Here is a 9,191-nt window from a genome sequence, read left to right as displayed (position 1 = left end):
TCCCAAGCTCAGCTCATCCCTCCCAGCTCAGGGACAGCTCATCCCTCCCTCCCTCCCTCCCAACTCGGGAGCATTTCTCTCCTCGGTGCTCACGAACTCCACTAATGGGGCACTGCTGCTCTCTCATGGGATGGGAATCTTGGGGAGGGGCTCCCAAGGACTCCGAGTGGCAGCAGAGCCTGTAGCAGTGCCACACCCCAGCAGCACCACTGGAACCTTGGTGACGGGAGCCACAGGTTCAGGGTCCCTCTAGGACATCCTTTGGCCGTTATAAATAGTTCCTGGAAGGAGGAGGAGGAGCCCCCCGGAGTCACAGAATCTTAAAAAGATTTGGACTGGAGATGATCTTAAAGACGAACCACCCCGCTGCCAAAAAGAAATACCTTCCACTAGACTGGGGGGAAAGGATGAGAGAAACATTCTTATTTTAAAAAAAATTTACTTATTTATTTGTTGTTGTTAATAACTGCTAAACTGAAGTAACAGCAGGAGCTGCTGGACTGGACCCAACACACTGAGGTCTTCCAGTTGTTTTGACAGTGAATAAAACAGGTGGACAAAGAGCAGCTGAGGAGATGCTGGCACTCGTGGAGAGAAACCAGAACCTGGTAGCCAGTGGGAAAAGGGTCCTATCCACCCTGTCCCACCCTTGGCAGTGCCCAGGCCATGGGTGTGCTCCGAGCTGTGCCCATGCTTCCCATCCCTTCTCTGGAAAAGCAGGATGGCAGCACAGGTGCCACCTTCGCCCACCAAGCATGGCAGACGAAGCCCCTCAGCAGCTGCCAGGGCAGGATGTTCCTGTGCCCACCCCAAACACATTATCCTAGCCCTGCCATGAAGCTGGGCACCAGTGCTCAGGATGTGCTGCTGAAGAGGAGCTGGTCCCAGCCATGTCCTAGTCCTGCTCCAAGGGGGGGGTTCCCCACAGCCGTATATGCAGGGGACACACAGACTGTACCTGCTTGCCTGAGGCAGCGCTGGAAGTGGATCCTCTTTGATGGGACACACACCCCTGTCCCCGTGGGCTACACGTGAGTGCTCCCAGGGCCTCACCCCATCACCCTGGGATGTGGGAGCTGCCCTGCTGTGACCCCCCTGCCTTCTCCCCACATCTGCCTGGTTTACAAACGCCCGGCTGGAAAATGAAGCTGCCGGTGTAGGAGGAGGACAGCAGGACCCTGGGGAAGGCCTGACCTCTCTGGGTGAGGAATGGACCCACGCGCAGGTGGGGAAAATCCTAAATCTGTTTCCCTCTGCACTGGCCAAAAACTTCATCCCTTTCCCCCAGCAAAGGGGGAATCTCTGCTGCCGCCCAGGCTGAACCCTGGGAGCATCGCCAGGATTTATCCATAAACTGAGTGAGCAGCAGGTTCTGGACAACTGTGCGGGAACAGAAGCCAAGGAGCTGCGCCGGTGCCCTGGCCCGAGGGATGCTGTAGCACCCGCGGAACAGCCCCTGCTCTTCTCCCGAGGCAGGAATTCCCGCTCCACGATGAATTCCAGGAGATCCCGAGGGTACTCCGGCCGCTCCAGCCGCAGCTCGGAGCTCGGACGGCTCCTGGCGCTGGGAGAGGCCTCAGCAGCCCCAGGAAAACGCCCCGAGGAGCGGCACCAGCCCCAGGGCCACATGGAGCCGGTGGGGGGATCTCGAGGGCGGTTCTCCCCCCAGGGGATCCCCGGTGCCCCGTGCCCGGCCCAGCCGTGGGCATTCCCGGCAGTGCTGGGCATTCCCAGCCCTGGAAGCTCCGGTCTCCGGTGATCCCGCGGTCACGGAGTTCCTCTCGCTACCGCCCCATGTCCGAACCGCCACCTTTGCCCGTCTCTTCTTCTCTTTACTGTTTTGTTGTTGTTGTTTGTTTTTTTAGGATTTTTTCCCGCCCTCTCATCCCTCCCCAGCGGTGCTCGGATCCCTCGGGCCCGCCTCGTCCCACGCTGCCGCCGCTCCCTCAGATTGAGGCCGGTGCCCACGCCCTTCCCGGGGCCAGAGCAGCGCTCGCTGTCTGAGCAGCCTCGGGCAGAGCCTCGGGACGCTCCGGAGGCAAACCCAGAGCCGAGGGACGCCGCGGAGGCAGAAACCCAGGGCTCGGAGCCCGCCGCTGCCTGGGACCACCGTGCCTGCTCCTGGACGGCGCCATCTTAGTTCAGGCCGGGGAGCACCGCCCTTGGCTGGGTCGGGGAGGGCCCTGAGGATCGACCAATCACCGGCAGCATTGGCGTGATGGACGTGCGGAGGCGGGACCTGCTGCTCTAGCGGGGCGGGAGAGACCATCTACGGACGGTGCGGGGGGCGCTGGGGGAAACCCCGCTCCAGGCCCGGGAGAGCCCATTGCTCTGCGCGCAGGGGCCGGGCCGATCTGGAGCGGCGGCTCCGACCTTGGGCCTCGCTCCCAGCTCCAGAGCCGCGGCCGGGCTGGGGCCAAGGACCCAAAGTCCCATCGCAGTGACCCCTGCCATGGGTCCGTACACCAGGGTGCTCCCAGCCCCGTCCAGCCCGGTGATTCCCGGCATCCCCCCTCGGCTGGCATCGAAGCTCACAGGGTAAAGCAGCAGCAGAGGATTTGCTCAGCAAGACTTGCAGCAATCTCCTGCTCCTGCTGTGCTGGGCCTTCCCGAGGTGTCAGCTCCGATTCCAATTTCCATCTGTGACAATTGATAAAAGATTCGTGTTAATCACAAAAGCATTAGGGTTTGTATAAACCAGAATACTAAGCTCTGAACTGAACCATGGACACTAGATAAAGGAAATTATATGATAAAATAATTCTGTTTAAAATCACCTTGTTATATTATGTTGTATTATGTTACATTATAATATGTTATGTTATGTTTTTCAAATAAGTTGTATCGGCTGCCAGCTTGCAAAACCGGACTTCCCAAAAAGCCCTTCCTGCCTTTGTCTGATCAATGCTGCCTACCCCAAAAACCAGACTCCCAGAACTTCTCTGGTAGTTATCTACAAAGACCAGACCTCCAGAACTTCCCTGGTGGTCATCTACAAGGACCGGATGGCAATCTGTGACTGATTATCGCCCAAAGGCTCTGTGAATTTGTGAACAACGAGAACCCACAGTATGAGAAGAGGCTGCAAACCAAGGTTGGGTGCAGCGTGGAGTGGGCAGTGACCCCTCGCGTTCCCCAGCGCATTGCTTGCTCTTTCTGTATCAAATAAAACAATCTAAATTTTGCTGAATATCGAGACTTTTGTCTCTCATTTTTAACAATTTGGTGCCGAAACCCGGGACGTCCTTGGAGCCCTGAGAGGCACTGCGATTTCGGGGAGGCGCCCCACTGCTGTGGCCCCGGTTCGTCAGTGATTCTTGGGACCCATTGATGTACGGCACCATAGAGACTGAGCAAGGAAAATCTCCCCGGAAGACCGCGGCAAAATCACCTGTAATTCTCGTGCACGAAGAGCCAGACAGGAGCATGGGACTGTGAGTATCTGTGTGGTTTGGTGGGGATGACTGTGTGCTTGCCTGAATGAGACGTGGCCTTTGCTGCGGAGCGAGAGTGGAGTCCTTCTATCCGCGTTTCCAGCATCCCGCGAGGGACCTGGCCGGTGACCGGACAAAGCGAGTGAGCACAAAGGGAGAGACTGCTTTTCTTGTCCTAGCCCAGGTAGAGGCTGGGTCCTTCCCATCCTAGCCCAGGTAGAGGCTAGGTCCTTCCCATCCTAGCCCAGGTAGAGGCTGGGTCCTTCCCATCCTAGTCCAGGCAAAGGCAGGACCCGGGAAGGGGGAGGGGGGGGGAAGGGGCAGGAAAAGAAAAGCAGATTGCAACACACCAGTCACGGAGGGAGAAGGGAAAAGCTGCTTATCCCAGCCCAGGTAGAGGCGGGTTCCAGTCCATCCTGACCCAAGGAGAGGCAGGGGTTCGGGCGGAACACATCGGGGAGTGCAAACACCTCAAGACAGTCCCTTGAGGTAAAAATGGGAGTAAAATTCTGAGTCCCAGGGACCCACGAAAAGATTCAAGTTCATTTGGTCCACAAGGAGACCGGAAAAATAAAGACAAAACAAGTAGGTTGCCAGAAATACCACCAGGAAGCCCTTTGGGAGTAATATTAAGATTTTGGGATACAGGGTGGTATACAAATGAAAAAGTAAAGAAAAATTGATTCAATATTGCATGCTGGAATGGATCAGAGAAATGATCCGTACAGATAACCTATACTGGCCCATGTTGGGATCATTTGAGAGTTGGATTTGTCGGGCATTAAACACATATGTGGCTCGTAAAGAGCCATTTAACAAAGAGGAATGTAAGTATGCTGCCCTGTGGGCAAAACAGTCCAAGCCATCCTTGATGTATACTTTAAAAGAAAAGGAGGATGAAGATTAAAAAAAAAGGTTACCTAGGAACCCCTCGATAATCTCCCACCTCCGTATAATACAGAAAATAGAGGAGACCCCCCCCACGCACCCACTTCTCCTCCTGGTACTCCCATAGCTCTAAGAACTCGCTCCAGTCAAAGGAATACCAGGAGAGATAGTATCACCAGAGAGGAGGGAAACCACGAAAACCCCCACCAAAACAAGGAAATGAAACAGGAAATAATTCACCAAAGCGAACCTGCTTTTATTGTAACAAGAAAGATCATATAAAGAAAAATTGTAAAGAATGGATACGGGATGAAAAAAAAAGTTCCAGGAGGATGAATAGGGGTGTCAGGGGCTGTATGTACTGGGGACCATACCATCCAAAGAGCCCTTGATAAAATTAAGGATTGGTCCCCAGGGAGAAGAGGTGGAATTTTTAGTAAATACAGGAGCCGAAAAATCCATAATTAAACACCTACCAAAAGGGTGTAAACCTAGTAGAAAAACAGCACTCGTGGTTGGAGCAAGAAGTGAACCATTTCAGGTCTCTATTATTAAAAATGTGCAAATTGAGACCCAAACCAAAATTGAATTAAAAGATCTGCTGTTACTGCCAGAGGCAGAAAATAATTTATTGTGGAAGGATTTAATAATAGCATTGGATTTGAAAATTAAAGTATCCCAAAAGCAGCTTAAAATTTCTGCTTTAACCCAAAAGGACGAGGAGCAAATATGTCCTGAGGTGTGGTACACCCCTGGAGAAATAGGGAAGTTAAAAATTAAACCTATCAAAGTGCAAATCACTAATCCCGATTTACCTATCCGAGTTCATCAATATCCAATATCTCTAGAAGGGAGACGGGGCCTTAAGCCTCTCATCGAAAACCTTTTGCAACAAAGGGCTTTAGAACCATGTATGTCCCCACATAATACTCCTATTCTGCCTGTCAAAAAGACAGACGGGAATTACAGATTGGTACAGGATTTGAGGGCTATAAATCAGCCAACTGTTACCACATTTCCCGTAGTAGCAAACCCTTACACTCTCTTACCCAGTTGTCCCCTGACTACACTTGGTATAGTGTAATAGATCTAAAGATGCCTTCTGGGCATGCCCATTAGAGGAAAAAAGTAGAGATTACTTTGCCTTTGAATGGAAAGATCCTGATAAGGGCAGAAAACAACAACTTCGTTGGACAGTATTGCCTCAGGGCTTTACAGAATCCCCTAATCTCTTTGGACAAGCCCTAAAAGAATTAATGCAGTCTTTTGAGTCACCAGAAGGGGTGTGATTATAGCCTGTTCATTAAAAAAAAAAAAAAAAAAAAAGTCCATATTGTACTAAGTTGTGGTGGTGTCATTCCTATGGTGGGTATCCCCCATTCACATTATGTGTCCAGTGTAAAAGAAATTAATGTAAGAAACTATTAAGGTACTTAATACCCTATCAGCACAAGGAGAAATTGAAATTGATGATCATACCTGGTGGGAGTTATTTGAGAATGAAATGAGGAAAAAGAAGAGAGCCAGAGCAGAGGTATTGGCAAGAAAGTGCTGGAAAGAGTTGTGTATACCGTGCTGTTACTGCTATACCTCGTACTGGAATGTTAAAGCTAAAAGCTGGAACAAAATTAAGAAACACTACTGTGATAGGTTGACTTAGGAAGAAGAAACTCAGAAGAGATTCTTCCTAAGGGAATTTCCTCTGTGGGGGTTGGGATACCTGCAACAGCCAATTAGAGAAAGTTAGTTCGCTCCGCGAACACACATTTTGAGGAAGGTAATCCAGAACTGACCCTCTTTGTCTTCCGGCGGCTGAGCAGGTAACATCAACCCGAGCTTCCCCCTCTCCCCTGTGGGGGGGGAGGCTCGGGAGGCCGCTTGGGCCCCGTTTGCCAACGAGGGGGACCCGATGGCCAGGGGGAGAAAAAGTTGTGTGCTAAGACCTTCACGGCTTCCTCCTCCACGGGCCTGCGGCTCTGGCGTGGGGGGGAGGCCGACTCTTGCTGCTGCCGGCCGGGCCTGGCCTGCCCGGGTGGCCATGAGCAGTGTGGGGGCTGCAGCCCAGCCCCAGAAAGGCTGATTGACACCTCAGCCACCCCCCAGCACGGCCTGAGCCTGGCCCAACTCTTGTAGTTGTGTTAAACTTTAACTCTTTAGTGTTCAGATAAGGTTTGCAAAGCCTCCAGCCTTTCCTTTGAATATGAAAGGGAATAAGAAGATTTCTGAAGTCAGTGATGTAAGAGCTAAGTTTTTAAGATGGAAAGAGAATGAGAAGATGCTGAAATGGCTGAAAATCTTTTTGTGAAATTGTAGGAATGAACTGATGTACTGAATATTCCTATAAACCACGGAAAGAGACATGGGGGGATGGAAATGTTCCATTTAATAGATTATTTGACTAAAGAGCACCCGTGTTGAGAATTTCTGTCCTGAGAAAAGAAGGGGATTTTGGTTTTCTGAAGATAAAGCCTGAGCAGAGAAAAAGGAGACAGAGAGAATCTTTGTGGTTGAACATTTCATTCTTAAAAGTAATACCCCATGAGACAGACATGGCCCACATCTACAGCTTTGGGACGGCTGTAGAGTTGGGAGGAGCGTCACGGTTGCAGGTTCCCGGGCGGATGCAAATCGTGAAAGATAAAACCACAAGAGAACTGTCTTTTTCCTTCTTGTGGGAAAAATCCCTACAACTTCAACAAGAAGAAGCTTCTCTCTCCAGGAGTGAACTGAGAAAGACTAAATTAGGCACTGACCGAAGTATTTGTTATATGTTTGTTTTGTTGTTATGAAGATTGGGAGAGGGAGGGAAGGAGTGATCTAAAGAAATCTTATTCTGAATTTTTTTTTTCCTTCTCCTTTTGTTTCTGTAGTTAATAAATTTTCTTTTATACTCTCTCAAGTTTTAGGCCTGCCTTGCTCTTTTGCTCCTGGTTCTGTCTCACAACAAGAAAAATAAGTTTATTCAAATTGGCAACTCAAACTCAAGACAACTACCAAAAGAGAAAGACAAAGTGGGAGACCCCAGGACATATTCCCTGCTGCTGAGAAGATCAAACAAACCTCAGCTACTGGCAGCAACCCCGTAGGCCTTGAGGGAGGCAGAGGGATGAAAATGGTCATGGGAGTCATCCTATTGCTAATGATGATAAAAGGAAATAGTGCTGATGCTTGTTCCAAGTGTCACCAGACAATTAGGTATGGCAGACACATGGTATCCACCCTTGCCTTCCATACACATATCAATTCGGCCTGCTATAATAAATACAACTTAGAAACTTGCACTATTATGGGAAGAAGTTACTGGGTAGCCACCAATTTGGGAAAAGGAGGGTGGGCTCCATCAGCATACCAAGGTTGTCCAGTAAGAGAGACACACCTCTGCTTCACAAAAGAAAGTATGTGGGGATATTCAGATCAGGGAGGAGTGCAAGATCACTACAAGGAGGAATTAATAAAAAAATTATAACTAAAATATTCAAAGGAACAAGGACAAACCGTGGGGGAAATTTTAACTTGTATGAGAAAATAAAACAACAACTCAGCGAACGGGACTTACCCACCTTGGGAAAAAATTTATTTGTAAAATTAATAAAAGAAATTACTACTGAACTTAACTCACTGTTAGATCTGTAAAGGAATACAGATGACTGAACAATGGCCAAGGAGGGGGGGGAAAGGATTAAGGCCAAAACAGTTGTTACAGTGGAATCAAACAAAAATATCGAAGGGGAATGTGTGGGAAGTTTAATAATTCTGAATGCTGCTTAGAAATTGATGATAATGGTAATTACTAAAATTGCAGAAAAAAATAAAACGAATAGCCCATGTACCTGTACAAACCTGGAACTCTATGCTTAATGATTATTACTGGAATAACCTGTTGGGGGGAGCTTAGTGGAAAAAAATTAGGGTTTATGTTAACATGTGCATTATTAAGACTACTGTTCATCCCTTGTCTTGTTCCATGCTTCATTCGACTAATCCAGTCCGTGGTTCAAGGAATACAAGTTGCTACAATACCAATAGACCCTGAGAAGGCAACAAAATTAATGGCAGTAGATGTATTAAATCTAGTACAAGAGGTACTGACAAAATTTGAAACCAGAACACGAATCAATGGGATAAAAAAAGAAAAGTGGGGAAATTGTGAAAATTGATAAAAGATTCATGTTAATCACAAAAGCATTGGGGTTTGTATAAACCAGAATACTAAGCTCTGAACTGAACCATGGACACTAGATAAAGGAAATTATATGATAAAATAATTCTGTTTAAAATCACCTTGTTATGTTATATTATGTTGTATTATGTTACATTATAATATGTTATGTTATGTTTTTCAAATAAGTTGTATCGGCTGCCAGCTTGCAAAATCGGACTTCCCAAAAAGCCCTTCCTGCCTTTGTCTAATCAATACTGCCTATCCCAAAAACCAGACTCCCAGAACTTCTCTGGTAGTTATCTACAAAGACCAGACCTCCAGAACTTCCCTGGTGGTCATCTACAAGGACCGGATGGCAATCTGTGACTGATTATCGCCCAAAGGCTCTGTGAATTTGTGAACAACGAGAACCCACAGTATGAGAAGAGGCTGCAAACCGAGGTTGGGTGCAGCGTGGAGTGGGCGGTGACCCCTCGCGTTCCCCAGCGCGTTGCTTGCTCTTTCTATATCAAATAAAACAATCTAAATTTTGCTGAATATCGAGACTTTTGTCTCTCATTTTTAACACATCGATCTTGGCTCTTGTGTTCATCAGTCAAGAAGAAAATGTGCTCTGCAGGTGGGATAACCCCTGCCTCCAGCCCTGCAGGAGGAGGAGGAGCTGCTGGAGCAATTCCATGAGGGATGAATGTGCATCAATCAGATGT

General features: G+C 48.6%; 1 long non-coding RNA gene across 1 annotated transcript; it reads left to right on the top strand.

Annotated features, from left to right (window-relative positions):
* The first annotated feature begins 1,759 nt into the window (after positions 1–1,759).
* On the top strand, positions 1,760–8,711 carry LOC148220919 (uncharacterized). The gene is made up of 2 exons (XR_015808731.1): positions 1,760–3,434; positions 7,223–8,711. It is a non-coding gene; the product is annotated as an uncharacterized LOC148220919 (long non-coding RNA).
* The last annotated feature ends 480 nt before the right edge of the window (positions 8,712–9,191 follow it).

Source organism: Sturnus vulgaris, chromosome 29 (genome assembly GCF_052056855.1).
Source record: "Sturnus vulgaris isolate bStuVul1 chromosome 29, bStuVul1.hap1, whole genome shotgun sequence".
NCBI lineage: Eukaryota > Metazoa > Chordata > Aves > Passeriformes > Sturnidae > Sturnus > Sturnus vulgaris.
The sequence above is the reverse complement of the archived record's forward strand: the minus strand, read 5'-3'. Positions and strand labels throughout refer to the sequence as shown.